This window comes from Suricata suricatta, chromosome 4 (genome assembly GCF_006229205.1).
Source record: "Suricata suricatta isolate VVHF042 chromosome 4, meerkat_22Aug2017_6uvM2_HiC, whole genome shotgun sequence".
Lineage (NCBI taxonomy): Eukaryota > Metazoa > Chordata > Mammalia > Carnivora > Herpestidae > Suricata > Suricata suricatta.
In genome coordinates, this window is record NC_043703.1 from 90,075,783 (window position 1) to 90,097,361 (window position 21,579).

At 50.3% G+C, this 21,579-nt stretch overlaps 1 long non-coding RNA gene across 4 annotated transcripts; it reads right to left on the bottom strand.

Annotated features, from left to right (window-relative positions):
- Window positions 1-970: 970 nt before the first annotated feature.
- On the bottom strand, window positions 971-5,448 carry LOC115289172. 4 transcript variants are annotated; one of them, XR_003907433.1, is made up of 3 exons: window positions 5,282-5,448; window positions 4,806-4,918; window positions 971-1,251 (listed from the first exon to the last, which is right to left on the bottom strand). It is a non-coding gene; the product is annotated as an uncharacterized LOC115289172 (long non-coding RNA). The 4 variants fall into 4 exon arrangements; XR_003907435.1 differs by lacking the exon at window positions 971-1,251 and adding an exon at window positions 2,966-3,020; XR_003907432.1 differs by lacking the exon at window positions 971-1,251 and adding an exon at window positions 2,986-3,093.
- Window positions 5,449-21,579: the final 16,131 nt, after the last annotated feature.

Genomic DNA, 21,579 nt, shown 5'->3' on the forward strand with positions numbered 1-21,579 from the left:
TGACTGAGGAAGGGGGTCCGGAAGTGGCTTTGTGCGTGGAATCTTGACACTTCTGGGGTGCCCGGGGAGAATGTGGCTGGGTGGGCCCAGGGCCCAGGGGCCACAGGGGTAAGATCTGCCCCAGCAGCCATGTGTGAGAACCACATGCTTCAGCGGCAGCACCACCCCCATTCCAGCGAGCCTCAGGGGCCCGGCCTGACCAGCCATGTCCCAGCCACGTGTGTTGGAGAATGCAGGGACTTCCACACAAAGTGGATCCCCTCTTCCCACTACCACAAAGTCACATGCATGTTTCTCAGCACCAGGAGATTATCTTGACTAGGAGGAGGGGCAAGGGGTGAGAAAACCCTAGAAAACTAAGCATTTTGCTCTAGGGAGACTATGTTGAACACATAGAAATGGAGCTATCTCTAATGGGCGAGTTAAAGATTTCTGTTTGTCTTTTCTTTTGTTTCCTCTCTCTTTCTTTCTTTCCTTCATTTCTCCCTCCCTCCCTTCCTTCCTACTTCCTTCCTCCCTCCCTCTCTCCCTCCCTCCCTTCCTTCCTTCCTTCCTTCCTATCTTTCTTTCTCTCTCTCTCTCTCTCTCTTTCTTTCTTTCCTCCTTCCCTCCCTCCCTCCTTCCTTCCTCTTTCTTCCTTCCTTCCTTCCTTCCTTTCTTCCTTTCTTCCTTTCTTCCTTCCTTCTTTCCTTCCTTCCTTTCTTTCTGCTAACAGTAGGGACAGTCTCATTGGCTCTAGATGAGAACAATACAAGAACAATTCAGAAAGAGACTGGTCTCATCCATCTGACTTACAGGTGTGATTTTCAATCCCGGCACATTTGTGTCTGTATAAGTTTGCCTGGGCAGCTGAGACCTTTCAAGTCCAGTTGTCAGACCTTGCTTTGAGACTCACTGTGTGTTTCACTTTGGCCAGGTGTTGAGAATCAAAAGAATCTTCAAACTTGTATTAATTATCTATTGCTGTATAATAAATTACTCCATCACTTAGCAGCTGAAAACACATATTATTTCACTCTCTTTCTGAGGGTCAAAAAATTGGAAACAGCTGAGCAGGGGGTTTTGGCTCTGGGTATCTCATAAGGCCAAGATGTCAGGCAGGGCTACAGGCATCCGAAGGCTCAACCGAGGCTGAGGGCTCTGATCCCAGCACATGCCTGCCAGGTTGGGGCTGGCTACTGGCAGGAGGCCTCCGTTCATCCCTTCGTGGATCTTTCTACCACTTGAGTGTCGTCCTCCAGGGTAAGTTATCTGAAACAGCAATGTTTTTATGATGACCCAGTCTCAGAACTCACACTTTCTCAAGTGGCCCCTGCTCTCAAAAAAGGTGTGGTATCACAGAGTAGATGAAATGTCCCTACCACAAAACACTATGTTTAAGCAAAATGGTACAGGCTTTCCGAGGACAGAGTGAGTGGCCTAGTCCAGCAGCAGGAGGATTCCTGTAGATGGGCAGAATAACCGCTACCCTAAGTGGCTCCTCCCTGCGGAGGGAGGCCTGGTGCCTGTGGACTGGTCCGATGAGGAAGTCTTCAGAGGCCCAGCCAAGTTGAGGGGGGGGCTGAGTCCTGCCCACTGCACAACCAGGGGTACGTGGAGGGGATACTCTGAGACCAGGGAGAGGCTGCTAGGGCACTCCCACAGGGCAAGCAGGCTAGGACCCCTGAAGGACTAGGAGGTGAGGCAAGGAAGGAGGGGTGGTCAAATGAGGGGCAAGGGTGAGGGAGAGGGCCAGAACCCCAGGGCTGGGCCACACAGTCCTCTTCTGGGCTGTCATCCCTGGCCACAGATTGATTGATTCATTCCTTCATTCATTTCTACCTGCAGGCCTTCCTGCTACAAAGGTCAGGTCCCTGTCCTCCGTGAGTTGGCAAGGGACCATGTGTGCACGAGGAGAACGCCTTCCTGGGAGAGGGCTGGGCGATGGTCAGAAAAGGCTTCTCACAGGAGGTGAGGTCTGAGCTGCTGCTTGAAGGGGAGGAGAAGTAAGCCAAGCAAGGGAGGACATTCTAGGCTGGGAAACCAGGGAACCCAGAGGCCTAGATGGGGCCAAGCAGGAGGTATCCCTGGCTGTGGTGGGGACGTCTGGGAGAGTTGAGGGGTCAGGAGAGGTGTGGCTCTGCTATCCGGGTGGGGTGGTTTGGGTTTCCTCTGGAACACAACAGGGAGATTGTGTGCAGCTTAAGCAGAGGCATGAAGGGATAATTCATGGCAATTGAGAAGGATCATCCAGGCTGTAGGGAGGATGCTGTAGATAGGGTGAGTCCAAGAGAAGAGGGCACTAGCCCGGGCTATGCATGCATGAGTGGAAGCAGAAATGGAAAGGAGATAACCACCCTGAGAAGTCTGTAGAAGGTTGAGAAGTTCCCACTTAGCCCCTGGAGACTGAGTGATAGATAACCCAGACCGTAGAATGAGCCCCACAGCCCATCTCAGGCACTTCAGGTCTTATACTGAGCCCAGCCCCCTGCTGTGAAAGACTTCTTGGCTCCAACAGCCTGGCCCTGCACGGATCCAGCCAACCCCTGCCCCAGGCTGCTGCCTTCATCCCAGGAGGATGTTCAGTGTGGTAAGAAGCCGGCCTTTACCTGAAGTGGGTGAGGACCCCACATAGGCCTGTGAATTGGAAAGTGCTGGGCAAAACTGGCAGGCGGTGGGGAGGCCATTCAGGGGCTTATGACCACGTGGCAGCCTGAGGAAAGGAGGGGCCGGGATGGAGGTAGCATTGGAGAGGTCCAGCCAAAGACAAGAGACCTGGCCAGGGTTCAGGACCCTGTGGGTGGGTCTGCCTAGCATGTAGGCACCTGGGAAATGAGCAAAAAGAGGGAATCTGGCCACCTGCAAGGTGCGTGGAAGTGAGGGAGATAGCTCCACACTGAAGTCTACATCCTACAGCCTCAAACATAGCCTGTGATCCTTGAGGAAGTGTTACCCCCACCCCTGCCCACGCCCAGAATTCTCAAACCCTTCAGTGGATTCAGCTGCACTGCTCTCTTCCAACAGCAGGTGGCGCCATCGTGCTGGGATTGGTGATAGAGGCGTCAGAAACCCAGGCAGGGAGTAGGACAGGCCAGGAGTCTGCAAGGGAAGCTGCTGGGGGTGGGGGCACCTCAGTTCCACATTCCAGAGGGCCCTGGGCCCCTCCCTCATGCTTACCTGTTCCATTCCCTCCCCCCCACTGATCAGCCTCATCCCAGGCTCTTCCTGCCTCTCCCCTCTATCCCCGCTCCCCTCCCCACCCTCCTCCCTTCCATTCTTGCTTTCAGCTGGGTCCACTCTGAGGCATCCTCACAAGATAAGGGAACTCCAGCCCCAGGCCAGGGGGGGTGTTTGGCAATGGGACTGTCCCCCTGGGGGGGTCTAGCCTGAGTGTCTCCCAAAGGCTTGCCCATCCAGAGCCCCTCAGGAGGTGTTCCATGCCCCCTGCTAGGGGCAGGAGCTCCGTGTGGCTCCCAGGAACATTTGCTAGTGGCAGGAGGGGCAGAGCAGAGGGAGTATTTATTTGCTTTGGATGAATGAATGACAACAGAAATCATGGCAGCTTCCAGGGTGGTGAGAACATTTTTCTCCTAATCTGAGGGCTTCAGTCAGCCAGAAAAACCAGAGGAGCCCTTCTCCCCCCACTTCTTCCTTTCCTGTCCTTGGGGCAGGCACCCACTCATGGCAGGGTGGGTGTCGGTGGAGCCTGGTGATGGCAGAGCTGGCCCAGACGGCACACAGAGTCAGGTGGGCCCACGAGGGCAGTGGGACCCAGAAGCGGGACTCACTTCTGGGAGTGGGTGAGGGCAGCCGAGTCCCCCAGTGAAACTTCCCAAGGGACCCAGAGTCCCTAGGCTGAGGGCTTAGGGGCACAGGGGCCTCCTGGGAGAAGAGCAGGAAGAAAGAAGACCCCTGGACCGAGGTCCTGCACACAGGCCCCAGCCTGCCACTCCCTCAGCCCAGATCCCTATGGATGGCTGCCATGTTTTTTACACTCCACATTGGTGTCCTGGATTGGGCAAGGATGAGGACACCTGAGAGACAACAGGGCAGAGTATTTTCAGGAAGAGCCGCATGGTAGCAAGAGGTGCCTGCTCCTCTCCCTGAGCTCCGCTAGGACACCGCCAGTCCCCTACCACCACCCATGTCCTTACCTCAGTTGGGGGTTCCTATGTCCAGTTCTTTTTCAGCCTCAAAAAAAAAAAAGCCAGTTTGCCCATCTTTGGGCTTCCTAAGGAAGGGGTGCCCTCTCTAATCACTTCCGGTTCACCTTGAACTTTCAGGCCATCTGTGTAGTGTAGGCAGTGATGCATCTGTGTGTTACATGTGAACTCTTGTTTCCAAGCACACCTGGACGGGGCAGGTGGGTTGTGGCTCAGGAGGCTGGATGGAGGAGGCGTGAACAGAGGGGAGAGATGAGGGGGTATCAGAGAGGGGAGGACAAGAATGGCCGGGCAAGAGGAGGTGGCTGCTCTGTCGCTGCTCAGGGAAGGATGCACGCAGCACCTGGCAGTGAGGGTGGGGCTGCCACAGGGAGGAAAGAGCCAGGAGGTGGCGGAACCGTGCTAGAGGCTGCAGTAGGTGGGCAGCCATTGGGGTCAGCCAGAAGTGTCTTCATAGGCTCCAGAACGAGGGAGCACACTGACTGGGCTGCAAGTGAGGGCGGAAGGGGGAGATGACGGGCTTCTCAGACACCATGGGCAGCGGCTGGGGGAGGTATGGGCTGGCAGGCCAACTTTGGGAATTCAGCCATGTGTCTGGGAGTTTTCCAAGTGATGTAGAAGTTGTCTCCTGCCTTGTTGCTCTGCAAGAAAGAAAATTCTTACTCGAATTGTGGCCGAGGGTGGTATTGCTGATAATCCTACACATACTGCTCACTGTCCACGGTGGGAGGAGGGGCAAGTCATGGCTCCCGGCGCCCACGGAGCTTATAGCACAGCTGGTGAGATAAGAAGGAACAGAGGAGCGTCATGTAGGAGGGACTGGGAGGTTGAGATCAGGGTGGGCTCAAGGAGGACTTCTTGGAGAAGGAAGGAGATTCAGATGGGGAGAGGGGAAGGGTTCCTGAGTTTGGGACTGTACAAAGACACTGAGGAGGGGTGGAAGTTTGGGAGGATGGAGGGGGATGAGGGGACACTAAAGAAGGATGTGGCATTCAATGACCCTCAGCAGATTTTCTAAAGAAGGAATGGAAGGTAATTGGGGAGGGGAAGGGGGGAGAACGGAGGGGCTGAGAGCTGCTCTCAGAGGCAGGTCACCCACCCCCACCAGCCCTGTGGCCACCGGCTGCAGAAGCACCTACTTGGAGTGGCCAGCAGCAGACCATCATTTGGCCAGCTCTGCTCCTGGGCTTGCTCGGAACATGAGGCTGAGGCTTAGGAACAGGCGCACGGCCAAGCCCCATGCCAGGCCTCCTCCTCCAGGGATATCTCCTCCTCATTTCTTGCTGAGCAGCAGCAACTCTAGTGTCCTGCTGGAGACAGAGGTGTTTGTCACCCCAGGGTGACTGACCGGCCAGTAACCCCCTACCAAGATGGCAGCTTAGCAAGACAGCAGGCCCTTTGTCTGGTTCTGACCCTGTTGGGAGGCCCGGCCAGCCTGAGTTTGCTCAGCGTTAATTATTGACCAGGTGCCCAAGGACAGTGCCCCTTGGGCCCTCTGGATGGAGGGCACTCGGGCCTAGGGCCTTGGCCTCCCACAGCATCAGGTGGGGCTCACCTGGGTCCAGGGGAGGAGAGGACCCCAGCCTTGGGTGAGGATCGAGGAAGCCGGAATGTCTCCCCACTGCTCCCAAGCCCATTATTATTAAGTGAGGTGCAGAAAGGGCCCAGTGCAGAGTGGCTGAACACACTGTTTGGGGAACTTCCTTGTTCTGACCCTCCAGAAAAACAGGAAGGTGCGAGAGAAACACCTTTACCCCTAAAAGGAAGGAGATGAAAGATGGACAGAGAGTGAAGGTGTGAGGTTCTCTGAGGAAGACATAGCTGGACTATTAGACCCAGTGGTCCCACCCAGAGCAGCGCATGACCACAAACTCTCTGATGGAAAGCCTGGTTCCGGGTAATTCTGGCATGGACTACCCCAAAGCTGCCTCCGGAGGCTCAGCCAGGAGCTGGAAGGAAGGTGTGTAAGGCGCTGTGCACATGGAGAGACAGGAGGTAGAGGAGGAGAGGAGAGAACAGGAGCCATGCTGTTAATGGGACCGCCCACTCCTGGTGCTCCTTGGAGGTGTGAGCGACCCCCGTTGATCATCCTAAACCGAGCGGAGACCTGCGCCCTATTACTACTCCCGACTGATAGATGAGGAAACTGAGGCTCTAGTTGGTCACCTGCCCAAGTCCCAGAGTTGAGGCAGAGCAGAGGCAGTCTGACTCCAGCCCCGTGGAGGTGCAGTTGTCTTATCTGCTGGGGGCACGGAGGGGAGAGGCCCCGACAAGGAGTGAAAGAGGAGGCTAGCCCGGGGGCCTGGGCCCCTGGCTGAGGAGCCCCTGGGATGGAGGTGGTGGAAATCTGGCTTTTCTCCTCTGCCTGGGGAAGGAGGCCTGGTGAGCTGGCCCTGTGGGTGTCAGCCAAGTGTGCCTCAGGCCTTGAAAGGAAGGGGCTGCAGGCCTCACCCCCCCTTCCCCTTTGGCTTCACCTGTGAGAAGTCAATATTGATGTTTTATGACCCAGGATAAACACACAGTTTTTCCTCCCATGGAGGGGTTATCTGGTCTGGAGGGTTAATCAGTGACCACTGGGGGTGGGGGAAGCACCTTTTTTCTCTGAGAAGAAAGCACCTATTCAATTCAATCCCTTCAGCCTGGCCCCTTTCCTCCTCCCCCCCTCCCCCTCCCCCTCCCTCACCTCCCCGCCCATTCTCCATCTGTGGGGACTGACCTGGCCCTACCAGTGGGTGCAGAGAGGGATTTTGGGAATCTGAGGCTGGAGTCTGACTTTGGGGGGCACTGGGAAGCATCCAAAGAAAGCATCCCTTAGGCTGTTTGCACCTTAGTTTCCACGACCATTTCATTCCTTTGGTGGGACAGGTGGCATCTCAAAGTGGAGGCCACGAGCCCTAAGGGGGTGGGGCGCTGTGAGAGGGAGTGAGCACTGTCTCTTGGGGGCTGTGCATTGAGGATATAAGACCCATGTTGCAGAGCACATAGAGATGACCCAAGTCTGGCCAGCCCTGACTCCCCTGCTGTGTGGCCTTGGACGGTGGTTTGACACCTCTGGCCTCAGGTGCCTTGCCTCTCCTCCTCAAGGATCCAATGAGAACTTGCACTTAGAGAGCGGAGAAAATAAAGTGACTATTGGCAATTCAAGTGGATTGTATTCTCTGCCTTTTATGTTCCCTCAAGGGAGTCATTCATCTCTGGGTTTGAGGGCCCTTTTGCTTAGGGAAAGGCACCTCTTAATGGGCATTTTGGGTTACTGAGTGCCCGTGAACATAGGCTGAGGGGCAGGCTGGGAAGCAAGACTGAACTGGCTGGTGGAAAGGTGAGGGGAGCGGGGTTGCTGAGCCACAGGACATCCAAGTGCCCTGGACGGAGGCTGGGGGGTGGAAACGCCAGGTGGGGCAGAGCAGGAACGACAGAGGAACACACTTCTGGGAGACATTCCTTGTGGTGGGGAATGACCAACACACGCTGAGGAGGTACGGTGTGACCTTGAATTTGAAGTCATTTTCCACCCTGCGCTGTCATCACTGTCCATTACTCCTGAACTTGGATAACAAGTGCCATACACTGAGCCTTGGTTCTTGGTCCATTGGGAAGGATGGAGGAGGAGACATATCAGCTCAGAAAGGGGCACTTAAAAAAATTTTTTTTAACATTTATTTATTTTTGAGAGACAGAGAGAGACAGATTATGAGCAGGGGAGGGGCAGAGAGAGAGACACACACAGAATCAGAAGCAGACTCCAGGCTCTGAGCCGTCAGCACAGAGCCTGACATGGGGCTTGAACCCATGAACTGTGAGATCATGACCTGAGCCGGAGTTGGACGCTCAACCGACAGAGCCACACAGGCACCCCAGCAAGGGGCACTTCTGAGAGGGGCGGTAGGCACAGGGCTGAGGGCCACCATGAGGGGCAAAAAGACCTTGGAGAAGCACACTTGGTTGGGAGGAACACATTGCCTACTTGGAAAACCCTCAGGAATATCGGGCACTGGAGGTGATCCCACGAGATTGGAGAACTTGAAGACACACAGGCTAGGCACACATGGATTGCACTGTAAAGTGACTTTGAAACATGAGTTGTGCCACAAAGGTCCCTTAGGATGGCACAGGTTTATGGTCTGGGAAAAGCCAAGCTGAACATATGTAGTCACTGATCTGGGGTTCAGCACTTGGCTGGGCACAGCAGAAAGAAAAGGTGCTTGCCTGTCAGAGTTCTCTCAAATGCAGACAGGCTGTGGTGGAGGTGACTAGTTGTCCCCCTCGATCGCTTCCTCTCTCCTCTCTCACTGTGATAGAACTCCTGAGTTTTTAGCGGGGCACATGGAAGTCCAGAATACAGGCGGCATTTCTCAGCCTCCCTTTCAACTAGGCATGGCCATGTGATGACAGAGAGGCAAACAGACTTCTAGACTGCACATTGCCCAGGCCCGTTCCCTCTTCCTGGTCACTGGAATGATCCATGCTGGACTGTGCAGATGGGGACACCCTCCCAGGATGGTGGAACAAGACAAAAGAAGGCCAGTGCCATGATGACTTCCCAGAGCCTTCATGCCCCTCTGGGCCTCTCTCATGAGAGAAAAATGTACTTCCATCTTGTTGAATCTGCCGTTATGTTCAGTCTCCCAAGTACAGCTGCCAAAACCTACTTTTTAATTAACTTAGGCTCCCTGGAAGGAGCGTACTGTCACAGAACACATTACATGTGTGGCATCAGGTTCAGTCAGGTGGAGTGGACGCAGGTATGCAGACCGGAAGACGGTGCCCCTTGTTATGCTCTGGCTGAAGATCTGGTAAAACTGTCATCTGTGAGTGTGCCGTGACAGGAAGACCACATGTCTTCTGAGCCTCTGACTCTGGGAGGACTTAAAAATCACTGAGTACTGACTGCCTCTTGCTTTGTTCAGCAGATTCCCAGAAAACAGAGACAAGATCAGGGTGACTTAGTCACTTTGCAAGTGGAGATGGAAGGCAATACAGTTCTACTAAGGGGGCCCCTTTGCCTGCTGCCTGCAATCTAGGTTGACCAGGAATTTGGTAATTTGGAGCCTTTAAGAGTTCTGAAAGCCATTTGCTTCTCTACCCCAAATGGAAGTGGTGACCTAAGTTGGTTTTGAAAAGACAGTCTTAGTAGGAGTTAAGACTATGGCCCTGAGCCTTTCCCAAGCTTTCCCAGTTAAGAACTCGCTCTCTGCCTGGCAATGGGAGCCAGCCCAGCAGCCAAGATCAGATTAAGGGTGTTCCCTTCCACCCAAGCCTATTGTCTCAGATGGCCTGAAGATAGCAACCATTAAGCTAAGAGAGGGGTCTGGGCAGAGCAAGGAGCCAGTAAAAATACAGCCGGAATTTTCAACCTGACAAACTCTGTCGGGACAAGACTGTTGGCTGGAGTTACCTGCACATGGAACCGACTAGAAGCAAATAGTCTGGTAGCCTGAGAGAAGCGTATTCTTTAATGCCCAATTTATAAGTTGTTATGGGAAATAACTACACAAGTAAGAGCCTCCCTGAGGCACAGCCAGGGGCCAAGGAGGACAGTGGCCAAAGGGGTTACTTCTAGAAAACAGAAGGGTGAGCAGTCTTTATAACTTCTGACTGGCATCATTTGGGAACTGCTCTGGACTGGGGCCACCTGTGTACTTTCCATTGTTTTCTTTTCCGAGTAAGAGTTGTTTTTTAATTGTAGTATGTGGGTCTTGTGTCATCCTTGTATATTGGAGGAGGTAGGAAGGCAGGGAACTTATTTTTTGGTGTATAGGTCTCCAGGCTGCAAGTAACTGCATCCAGACCTGACTGAGGTGTTGGGTGCAGAGCAGCAAGGTACTTGAGATCACTTGCCATGAAAAGCGGGCTTTGAGTTTTCTGTGTAAAAGAGAGGGTAATCATAGATAGTTGGGTTGCTAACGGGGTGGACTGTGGCAGAGGTTGCTAATTTAGCTCAATACCTATTTTCCCCTTCCCTCTCATGATCAATCATGTAACACCAGGCTTTCAGGGTTGCACTTTGCCATCCAGGATAAAACTGTTTCCCCGTCTCATTTGAAGTTACATGTGACTGAGTAACTAATGGGATGTGAATAAAGTGTTGGTACAAGTTCTGGATCATACTGTAAGAGGCAGAAGATACTCTCCCCGCCCTTTCACCTGTCCCGATGGCTGGACGGCAGAGATGTTAGCCAGCCATGTTTGTCCATGCACATGAGGGCTCAACTTCAAGGAGGGTGGAACCGGACAGAAGAGGCTTGGACGCCAACACGCAGAGCTGAGCCAGCATGCCAGTTAGGACTTTTATGTGAGAGAGAAACAAACTGACTCAAACCACTGGTATTTGGGGGGTTTTGTTTGTGTCCGTTTGTTTTTGTTCAAGCAGCAGAGCCTCTAAGCTACTATAGATGCATTCAATCGCTGCAGTACAATGGAATATGTGATCTAGTGGAGATCTAGTGATCTAGTGGAATACATGATCTAGTGAAAGATGTTGTGGCAGTGCAGTGGAAACACTGGCTCATTCTGTTTGGGGGAAATCTGGGAAGACTCCCAAGAAGGGATTCTTGAAATGAGTCTTGAAGGATGTCAGATTTTTCCAGATGCACAAGTTAGGTGAAAGGAAAGGACATACCTGATAGTTGGACACTTTGAACAAAGGCTCAAAATAATGAATGCATCTGACAAGTGGTTCCAATGCATAAAGGGAGGGGCGTTCTGGGGAGCTGGACCTAGTGAGGTAGATGGGGCTAGCGGTGAAGGACCTTGAACGTCCTGACAGGGAGTTTAGACTTTACCATTTGGAACCACTGAGGGGTTTAATGGGCTAGGGACATGATCTAATTTTTGTTTTGCTTTCAGAAAATATAAATCTGGCAACAGTCTGTAAGATGGATTTAGAAGAGAGAGCCTGGGGGTAGAGGGAAGGAACTTTGTAAATATAATATAAGTCCATTCTGATTTTCCCACAGAAGCGGTATTATAACAGAGGATTATGTTCCTGGCCAAGGGCCTGATATACACGTTTTTATAGAACTGACTACAAAACCAAACTCAAGTAGCTATAATGGTGTGCCCATAATCTGTACATTACAAAGTTTCTGAACATATAGATAACTAAATTGGGCCGCACAGTAATTAACTACATAGCTGCAGATGTACAATACAACATCCTTAGTCTCGTATTTCTGCCTTTTAAGACATTTATTGTATCACAGAAGCAATCTCTGTTTATTTTTTAATAGCTTTATTGAGGCGTAATTGACCTGTAATAAACTGCACATTTTTAAAGCGTACAATGAGATATGTTTTGACATGTTTATACCCTCCTTGAAATCATTGCCACAGTCAAGAAAACAAATACTTCCATCACTCTAAAAGTTTCCTCCTATCTAATTCCTTCCTCCCACCCTTCCTTATCTCCTTCACCCCCAGGCAATCACCTGTCTGCTTTCTATCACTACTGATAAGTTTGAATTTTCTATAATTTTATGTAAATGGAATCATACAATATGTACTTCTTTTGTTCTGTCTCCTTTCTCTGAGCATGATTATTTCTGAGTCTCATCCATGTTACTGTATATATCGTCAGTTAATTTCTTCTTAATGCTGAGTCATATTCCATTGTATAGATATACCACAGTCTATATTCATTCACCTGGCGATGGACATTTGGGCTGTTTCCAGTATTTGACTATTACAAATAAAGCTGCTATGTGCATTCATGAATAAGTCTTTGTATGGACATAAGCTTTTATTCCTCTGAGTAAATACCTAGGGGAAGAAAGGCTGAATCACACAATAGGTGTATGTTTAACTTCTTAAGAAACTGCCAACAAGCTCTCTTGGGTGGCTGTACCATTCTATATTCCCACCGGCAATGTATGAATGTTCCAATGGCTTTCCATCCTCCTTAGCTCTTGGTGTTGATCGTTTTTTTAATTGCAGCCATTCTACCTGGTACACAGTGGTGCCTTTTTGGAGGTTTTCATTTGCATTTCCTTAGAAACTAATGAGGTTGAGCATCTTTGTGAGTTTACTTTTTATCCATGTATCTTCTTTGATGAAGTGTTCAATTTGTTGAACTGTTTTTAAATTGGGTTCTTTATCTCCTTGCTATGGAGTTGTAAAAGTTCTCTATACACTTACCAGGTACTGTTTTAAGTACCGCTTTCATGTTTGCTTTGTAAATGCTGACGAATTTAATCTTCTTAACACCCAGATGTTGCTGGTATTATTCTTTTCTTTCACTTACGAATGAGAAAACTATGGCACAAGAAGGCTTAATAACTGGGTCGCCTGGGTGGCTCAGCCGGTTAAGTGTCCGACTTTGGCTTAGGTCATGATCTCACAGTTTGTGGGTTCAAGCCCCACATTGGGCTTTGTGCTGATGACTTGGAGCCTGGAGCCTGCTTCAGATTCTGTGTCTCCCTTGCTCTCTGCCCCTTCCCTGCTCATGCTCTGTTTCTCTCTCAAATATAAATAAACATTAAAGAAGCAGAAGGGGAAGGCTATGCACATATTTTTCTTGCTTTGATCTTGCAATGATTCATAAGGTAAAGGACCACTCACACTGGAATGGTGGCATTTGGAAGTCCTCCTTTGGGGAGATTTTCATGGGGAACTTTTGAAGAGACTTTGAGGGGACGAGGCCCCAATTGCTGGTCCTTGGGGAAGTGGACCAGGGGTATTTGTTCTCTTCAGGATGCCAACTTCCAAGGTTGGGACTCTGTATTCAAATATGGGTGGATGATGTCATTACGGTTGTCACTGCCTGACGGAATGAAGTCTATGAGTTGCCATACGTAAAGATGGAAAACTGGCAATTTCTCTAAGTAGGGAATCACTGTAAGTTAGAGACTGTCTCTCTATTATGAAGCATGAACACAGGGATCAGGGGCCAGGTGGTTAAGAGTGAGGAACACAAGAGTGAGTGCCCTGTGACAAGACTGTCCGGGTCCAAACACCACCTCTAGTGCTTACAAGCTCTCTGCCTTTGGACAACTTCTTGATACCTCAGTGCTCTCACATGGGAACAGGGATAACAGCAGATTATTATAAGATTATCCTCAGATTATTATAAGTTGAAATGACGCAGGCAAGGCATGTAGAACAGAGGCTAGCAAATAGTAAATGCTCAAGAAATATTAGCTATTTTATGTCATTCTTATTAGGTCATAAACTAGAGCAGTCTTAGAGGATATTCCTATTGGGATGCCTGGGCGGCTCAGTTGGTTAGGCATCCGACTTCTGCGCAGGTTATGATCTGGCAGTTTGTGGGTTCAAGCCCCGCGTCAAGCTCTGTGCTGACCACTCAGAGCCTGAAGCCTGCTTCATATTCTGTGTCTCCCTCTTTCTCTGTCCCTCATCTACTCCTCCTCTGTTTCTCTCTCTCTCAAAAATGAATATTAAAAAGAAGAAGAAGATATTTCTGTTTTCTCACAGAGCTGGTGAAGAGGGCGACTCCAAACCACCTGGATATTGCTAAGACTACTGCTACCCAACCTCACAAAGTGCTCTGGGAACCCCTCTTTGACCCCGATCCAGTGCTGATGAAGGTGTTAGTCTGGAGACAACCTTTGTTCAGGAAGCTTTCGGCTGCTAGTGAGAGAAATTCTTATTCAGGCCGGCTCAAAGAATAAGGACATTTCTTATCTCATAGAACAGTGAGTCCAGAAGTATAGCAGACTCTTGCTGGGTTGGTCCGCAGGCTCAAGGTTGCTAGCAAAGTTCTTCCTATTAAAATGCTCACTATTTGTCTGATTGAATGCATTACATCTTAAATCTTTTTTAAGACTTTGAGATACAGCAATTTGAATGACTGACTCGATTCATTTTGAGTCTTGGTATTCATAATGGCCATAGCTAGAAGAGATACTTACCAAATGATGGGCAGGCATCATCTGTCATGCCCATTAAATCATGACATTTATATTTCACTCCCATCTCTATCCACTGTGCAATTTAATTGACTTTTAGCTGGTAAATTTCCAACTTTCCTGATATGAAACCGTTACTCCTGCCAAATAATTGGAAGGTTTATATTTTCATATTTTTTATTGATTGTTTTTGACAGGGAAGGGGCAGAAGAAGAGAGAGAGAGAGAATCTCAAGCAGGCTCCATACCCAGAGCAGAGCTCTATTTCAGGAATGGTGAGATCATGACCTTAGCCAAAATTGAGAGTTGGACACTTTTTACATTTTTGTGTGTGTGTTTTCATTAAAAAATTTTTAATGTTTATTTTATCTTTGAAGGAGAGAGAAAGATGGAGTGTGAGCAGGGGAGGGGCAAAGAGAGAGGGAGACACAATCTGAAACAGGCTCTAGGTCTGAGCTGTCAGCCCAGAGCCTGACGCGGGGCTCGAAATCATGAACTGTGGGATCGTGACCTGAGCTGAAGTCGGACGCCTGACAGACTGAGCCACTCAGGCGCCCCCAGTGTGTGTTTTCACTTTTAACAAACTGCTTCAAAATTCTCTTGAACTCTGTATTCGAAAAATTTCCCAAGCTTATTTCCTTAACTGTGTAGATAGACGTTTTAATAGGTGACATATTTATATCGTTTTCAGTAAAACTTATGATGGAAACATTTCCAATTAATTATTTTCAAAATGCTCTCTCCTTAGCATGCATTTCATCTGAAAAGCTTTTCCTCGCTTACTTATTGTTTAAACCTTCCCAACAGCTGGAAAGGATGGATTGATTTCGTCTGAAACATCCACTGGGGTCACAACTACCCAACCTCACAAAGTGCCCTGGGAACCCCTCTTTGACCCTTGTCATTGCAAAGGTCAGAGATGCTAGAATCCACTCACATTTCTGTAAATGAAAAGTGCACAAGCCATCCTTCAGTTTGATTTCCAGAAGACCTGTGGGCTCAGGAAGGGCTTCCCGGTCACCCCTCTCGTTTACAAAGTATGCAGATCTTCTTGTGTAAGTCATCGTTTTTGTAAAACCAACCACGCCGATAACACACCCGAGCGCTTACGGGGTAGTAAATGAAACCATTCACTGAACATGGGCTGAAGTGGAAAGGTGCCCCCAAACCACTCCCTGCAGAGGAGCTGGCCTTCATCTTCAGGATTCCTAGAGAAACTTCTGGGACCAGGGAAGGGGTGAGCGAAGGCATGGTGTCGATCGATTTATTAAATATTTGATAGGTCTTAAATTTCTAGATTAAAAAAAACTGGCCCAATATTTATATGCCTCACCCAAAGGATCAAATTGCACACTCTGCTTTGGAGACGGAGGTATAGGCGGGGGGGTTTCTGCAGGATAAGCTGGGAGACCCCTGCCTGGGGTTGGACGGGTTGGACAATGAAGGCAGAGGGGGGTCCCTTTGGGGGAGTAATAGCTTTTCCTTTGAATCAGAGGGAAAGCCCAGAGGCTCCCAAGCTCTTCAACAACTGGTACCAGCTAACAGGGACAGGACCACCTTGTCCTCTGCTTCCTCCTCCTCTGGCTGCCCCTCAGAGGGGCCCTTTGAACCTTGGAAGGTGAGGAGAGGACACTGGAGGTGGGAAGGGGCTGCCAGTGTGGTGGGGCATTTTCTCTGGGAGGCTCCTGTGTGTACCTCTCATCAGGAGGGGCTCCCCGTTAATGGCAGGTTGAGGGGTGGGGTCTGCACCACAGGCAGCAGCTGTGGGGAGCACAGCCCTGGTGTGGGCCTCATCGCCCCGAACCTGGAGTCATCCCAGGAGGCTGGACCTGGCGAAGGGCTTCTCTCCGCTGCTGCCAGCTTTACAGAGCCTAGCGCTTAGAAGATCCTCTGTAAATATTTGTCAGATTTGCTTGAATGGAATTGAAATCTCATTTCCTGATTGGAAGGTTGGAAGTGCAAGCTGGGTGGGCTGGGCCCTGATCCGTGGGGGCGGGGTGGGACGAATGCGAGGCCTGTGGGGCAGCTCAGTCCCTGGAAGGGGGGTGTCCTGCCACTGGAAAGCTCCAGCCATTGCTGTCCTTTCACCTGCTGCTTCTAGTCTGAGGGTCTCCAACCCAGGTGAGGGTCCCAGTGACCTTGGATGCAGGGAACAACAAGAGGGAGAGGCCAGGGCAGGGAAGGGCCAAGTAAAGGGGACAGCCAGGCCCCGAGCCCCAGGGAATGTGTGTGCACGTGTGCAGATGCTGAGTTTTCAGTTGGACAGAGCCTTGGTCCCGATCTTCTAGTACTTTTCTCCCAAGGAAGCTTCACAGCCAGTTCTGCCCTCCTTGGCCTGGTGCTTGGGGAATGCACACTATTTTGGCAACGGAGTAGACCTAGGCACATGTGCTTCCACGTGCTCAGAGGCATTACCCATACTCAGTGCACTCATGCACACACCTGCATGTGCACATACTTGCAGACTCACCCAGCCGGCCCCAGGCACACGTGTGCCACCACATGTAGACACACAAGCACACATGCCTGTCTGCTCTAGGTCAGACCTACCAGTAGGGCACCTCCAGAAATAGCCAGTGACCCCTAGACATGTGCTGTCCCTCAGCCACAGAGAGCCAGCCCACAGGTTGCACTTGGAGGGACATGACACAGACGGGGTCCCCTAGGCCGCGTGCTTCTCCAAGGCTGGTGTCCACCACAGTCAGAGCCCCGTACAGCTGCCGGCATGACACAGGCTCCCATTGTGCTGCGAGGTGCAGGGACACAATGAGGGCCTGTTTCCTTCAGCTCTCCATAACAGCACCCGGCAGCCTGGGGCCTGGGAGCCCAGCCGCCTGTTCAGAGGGCTAGGGAAAGGCCCCAGAGGCCAGGTTTTTCATGAGGAGTTCTTGGGGAACTCCTGCCCTCAGGGACCCAAAGGGTGGGGAAGGGAGATTCAGGGTGTGGACTTGTCCTGCCCAAGGTGGGCACAGACCCTGGCGATGTCTGGGAGGGAAGTTTTCTAGCTCATGGCCAGGACATGGTCACTCTGTGAGTCTGAGTTTTGGGGCTGTGGAGGCTGCATCCTGCAGGCCACTTGACACCCCCTCCAAGGCCCCCATTTTTGTTTTGACATCTTCACTCCTTTTTCTGGCATTTACTACTCCCCACCCCCTACTCCCAACCAACAGGTGTTCATTCATTCACACCCTCACTGCTGATGGAATACTTACTAGGTACAAAGCTCTCGGCCCTGAAGCTCAAGGCTTCTCTTGTTTTATTCTCTGTGACATATTTGCACAGGTCTTATGTCCCAGGAAAACTGATTTTTCTTGCTTTCTTCCAAACACAGTGCCTTTTCCTTTCTTTCTGCTTTTTGCTCATTCACCTATTGAGTGCAACAAACACTTCTTGAGCATAGAGTTACAGACTAAATAATGCAGGATTTTTATTCATTACTATTAGTATTCATTGTTTATCTGAAATTCAAATCTAACTGGGCATCCTGAATTTTTATTTGCTAAATTTGGGGGCCCTAATTGAGCACCAACTGTGAGCGATGCTTGGGGTGCAGTAGTGACGGATCCAGTGTCTGTCTTCAAGGAGCTCCCCATCTAATAGGGAAGACAGACAAGTAACATATTCCTACCACAGGGAAGGGTGGAACTCCTTTAGGGAAATTTCAGAGTACCATGGATGCTCCAGGAAGGGGAGACCAACCCGGTCTTGGGAGGTCCAAGAAGGCTTCCTGGAGGAAGAGCACTTGAGTTAAGTCTGTCTTAGTCTGTTCAGACTGCTATAACAGGATACCATAGACTGGATAGCTTATACACAACAGAAATTTACTGCTCACAGTGCTGGAGGTGGGAAGGCCAAGGCCAAAGCACCAGCAGATTCTGTGTCTGGTGAGAGCCCACCTCCTGGTTCACAGATGGTCATCTTCTTGCTAAGTCCTCACACGGTGGCCGGGGTGAGGGAGCTCTCTGGAGTATTTTTCATTATAAATGGGCACTAACTGCTTTGGTGAGGGCTCCACCATTTTGACCTAATCACCTGCAAAGTCCCCACCTTCTAATACCACCACACTGGTGGTTAGAATTCCAACATACAAATTTTGGAGGGACACAAACATTCAATCCATGACAAGTCTTAAAAATTAACCAGGGAGAAAGCCACAGTGAGCACTGCAATGAGAAATGAGGTGCAAGTCTGTGCCTTGGCACAGGGAACCCAATCTTTAAATGGCTGCCTACTGAGTGTGGTCAACTAAGAAAGGACTGAAGATATTTGGAGGGGCCACAGTCAAGGCCAATGTGCAAGTGTGTGGAGCCTCTGCTTTCTATAAAAGGCCGAGGCAAAGAAAGACACATGATTACAGATGGAGTGCTTGGTGCTCAGGAGAAAGGACACGTGTCACTTTGATCTTATGTCAGGGACATCCTCCCTTCCACGGGTGGTCTCCCAGCTGGGACCAAGGAGGCCAACTGTTGGCTCGATGTGAGGAAATGGGCTATGGCCAGGCAATGACGTAAGTGTACATACATGTGAGCATGTATCGCTGCCCGAAGTGGCCAGGTGCCTGTGTGCAGGACACTTGTTATTGCCTCTGTTTCATTTGGGTTTGCAGGACTAGGGCCTCAGCTTTAGAAACACCTGGAGTTTGAATCCTGACTCCTACTGCTTACTTAGCTAGCTAATCTCTACTGAGATCCCTAACTTCTCCGAGCCTCAGCGTCCTTCTTTATAAAATGGGGAAGAGTCCATCTAATCTTACCTTAAAACAAAACAAGCAAATGAACTAACAGGACGAGGCTAATTTTGCAAGGTTGGTAGGAAGATTAAATGACATGATGTATATAAAATAACAGGCACATGATAGGTTCCATAAAGGTTGAATTTTCCTCTGCTCCAAAGACCATGCCTGCTATTCACGGGGCAGTCACCATGTACATAACAACCACAACATTTATATAACTTAAACCAACCAGTGAAGATTTTCTGTTGTCTTAAGGTGCCCAAGTGGCTCAGTTAGTTAAATGTCCAAGCTTGTGGTTTGTGGGTTTGAGCCCCACGTCGGGCTCTGTGCTGACAGCTCAGAGCTTGGAGCCTGCTTCCAATTCTGTGTCTCCCTCTGTCTCTCTGCCCCTCCCCCACTCACACCCTGTCTCTCTCTCTCTCTCTCAAAAATAAATTTAAAAATTTATTTAAAAATAAATTTCCTTTGTTCAGTGACAATTTTCTAAAGTATTCTTAATTAAAGGTGGAACATCACACTCTTTTTTCTTTTTTTCTTAATGTTTATTTATTTTTGAGAGAGGAGAGAAAGAGAGAGAGAGAGCACGCTGGAGCAGAGGAGGGGCAGAGAGAGAGGAAGACACAGAATCAGAGCAGGTTCCAGGCTCTGAGCAGTCAGCACAGAGCCAGATGTGGGGGTCAAACTCACAGACCTCAAGACCATGATCTGAGCCAGAAGTTGGATGCTTAGTGACTGAGCCACCCAGGCACCTCAAGCTCTCTCTTCTTCTATCCCAGCGAGCTTTTCCTAGAATTGCAATTTTTCCTAAGCTAGGAAGCATAAAGACTTGTTACTCATTACTGGTTAAGATGTTAAAAAAAAAAAAAAAAAAAACCCGATTACATTGGATAATTAAGTAACTAATTTAAAAGGTAAAGAAATACAAATATCTGGGCACAGTCAGGTATTTCCAGCATTAAGGTCCTCCCGATAATCAACGGCTGTAGAAGCTCCTTTCCTTACTCTGATTTAAGCATTTCTCTGGACACTGCTGTCAGAACTCTCAGGAAGCAGTGTGCTCCCTGCAGCTCTCCCTGTGACAGCTGCATCCACTGCCCCTGAAGGAGAACCGAATCCGTGACCCAGATCTGCTGGTCCCGGGGAAAACCTTCTTTCCCTGCTCATGGCATCCTCTTGCCTCTGCTCGCACGTGAAAGAAGGCATCTGTTAGGGACTGAAAGTATGTGTGCCCCTCAAATTCATACAACAAAGCCCTGACCACCCCATGTGGCTATATTTGGAAATGGGTCCTTCCTTGAAGCAAGGAATTAGGGTTCAATGAGGTCATAAGGCAGGGGCTCTGATCCAATAGGACCGATGTCCTTATAAGAAGAGGAAGAGACATGAAGGATGGATTTCTCGGGGTGCCTGGGTGGCTCAGTCAGTTGAGCATCCGACTTTGGCTCAGGTCATGATCTCACATTCCGTGGGTTTGAGCCTCATGTCGGGCTCTGTGCTGACAGCTCAGAGCCTGGAGCCTGCTTCGGATTCTGTGTCTCCCTTTCTCTCTGCCCCTCCCCCGTTCACTCTGTCTCTCTCTCTCTCAAAATAAAGACATAAAAAAAAAATTTAAGAACAAAACAAACAAAAACGAAGGCTGGATTTCTCTCGTTCTGTACCTGCGCAGGAAAGGCCATGCGGGCACACGGGGAGGAGGCATCAGTTTACAAGCCATGAAGAGAGCCCTTACCAGGAACCACATCAGCTGGCACCTTGAACTTAGACTTCCAGCCTCCAGAACTGGCAGAAATAAAAGTGTGTTGTTGAGCCCCCCAGTCTGTTTTGACAGTCCGAGGGGATTAACAAGCCACTCTGTTTCTCCAGAGCTTTGTCTGCCGGTGGCAGCTTTGTCTCAGACCTGCGCCCTCGCTGGACACACGTGCACAAGACGTGAGTCCACCCCACGCCCTTTCTAATCAGCGGGTTTCCCCGGCAACCAGCCTCACACTGCTGTCTCTTAATCAACATCTGATCTTCGATGCATGGGCTTCTCTACTCCCCACTTTGGAGGGCAGCGGACTTACAAACTGACCTTTTCTAGGACTATTCATCCTTAAAGTGCTCTTTTCTTCCAAAACTATATGTCAAAGCGTGCCCAGACAGCCCCTCAGAGTTTTAAATGGCAGTCCCAGTTACGACCTGCCCAGCACTCGCTCTGTGTTCCTGGAGTGGGGTGGGGGTGGGAGAGACCCCACCCCAGGCTGTCTCCTCTGGGCCTCCATTCGTGTGCTCATGCTCTCCCTCTCAGAGCTGCCTTCCCCACCCTCTCCTCTCCAGCTAACCCAGCCCTCGCCCCCCACCCCGGCTTGGGGCCAACCCCGCTTTCCCACGCATCACCTCCCGAGTTAGTTAGACGGCCAGCAGCCTGCAGGTGGTGGCCGTGCCTCACTCACCTTTGTGACATGGCTTCATGGAGGCCTGCTCTGGGCCGACACACTGGGCTTTGTGCTCTGCGCTTACCCTTCCTGCTCTCTTTCCATCCTCAATATGGAGTTGTTTGGTTAAATTCTCTCATCATCCCCAGTTTACAGATGTGGACACTGTGCCTCAACTGAGTACAAGTTCCCCACCTAGAATCAGCCAGCAGGGGAAGGAGTTGGGTTCACACCAGGCCTCCCGATAAGAATCTGCATCAGCCCTCAAACCCGGCCCACGCAGGCCCTCTGTGCCTCTCCTGACCCATCACCCCACAGCCACAGCCCCCTTCACTCTGGCTGGCCTACCTTCTCCTCCCCACACACAGCTGGTCCTCTGGACTCTATTTTCATCATGCTGCATGCATTCCGCTAGGACATCAGCCC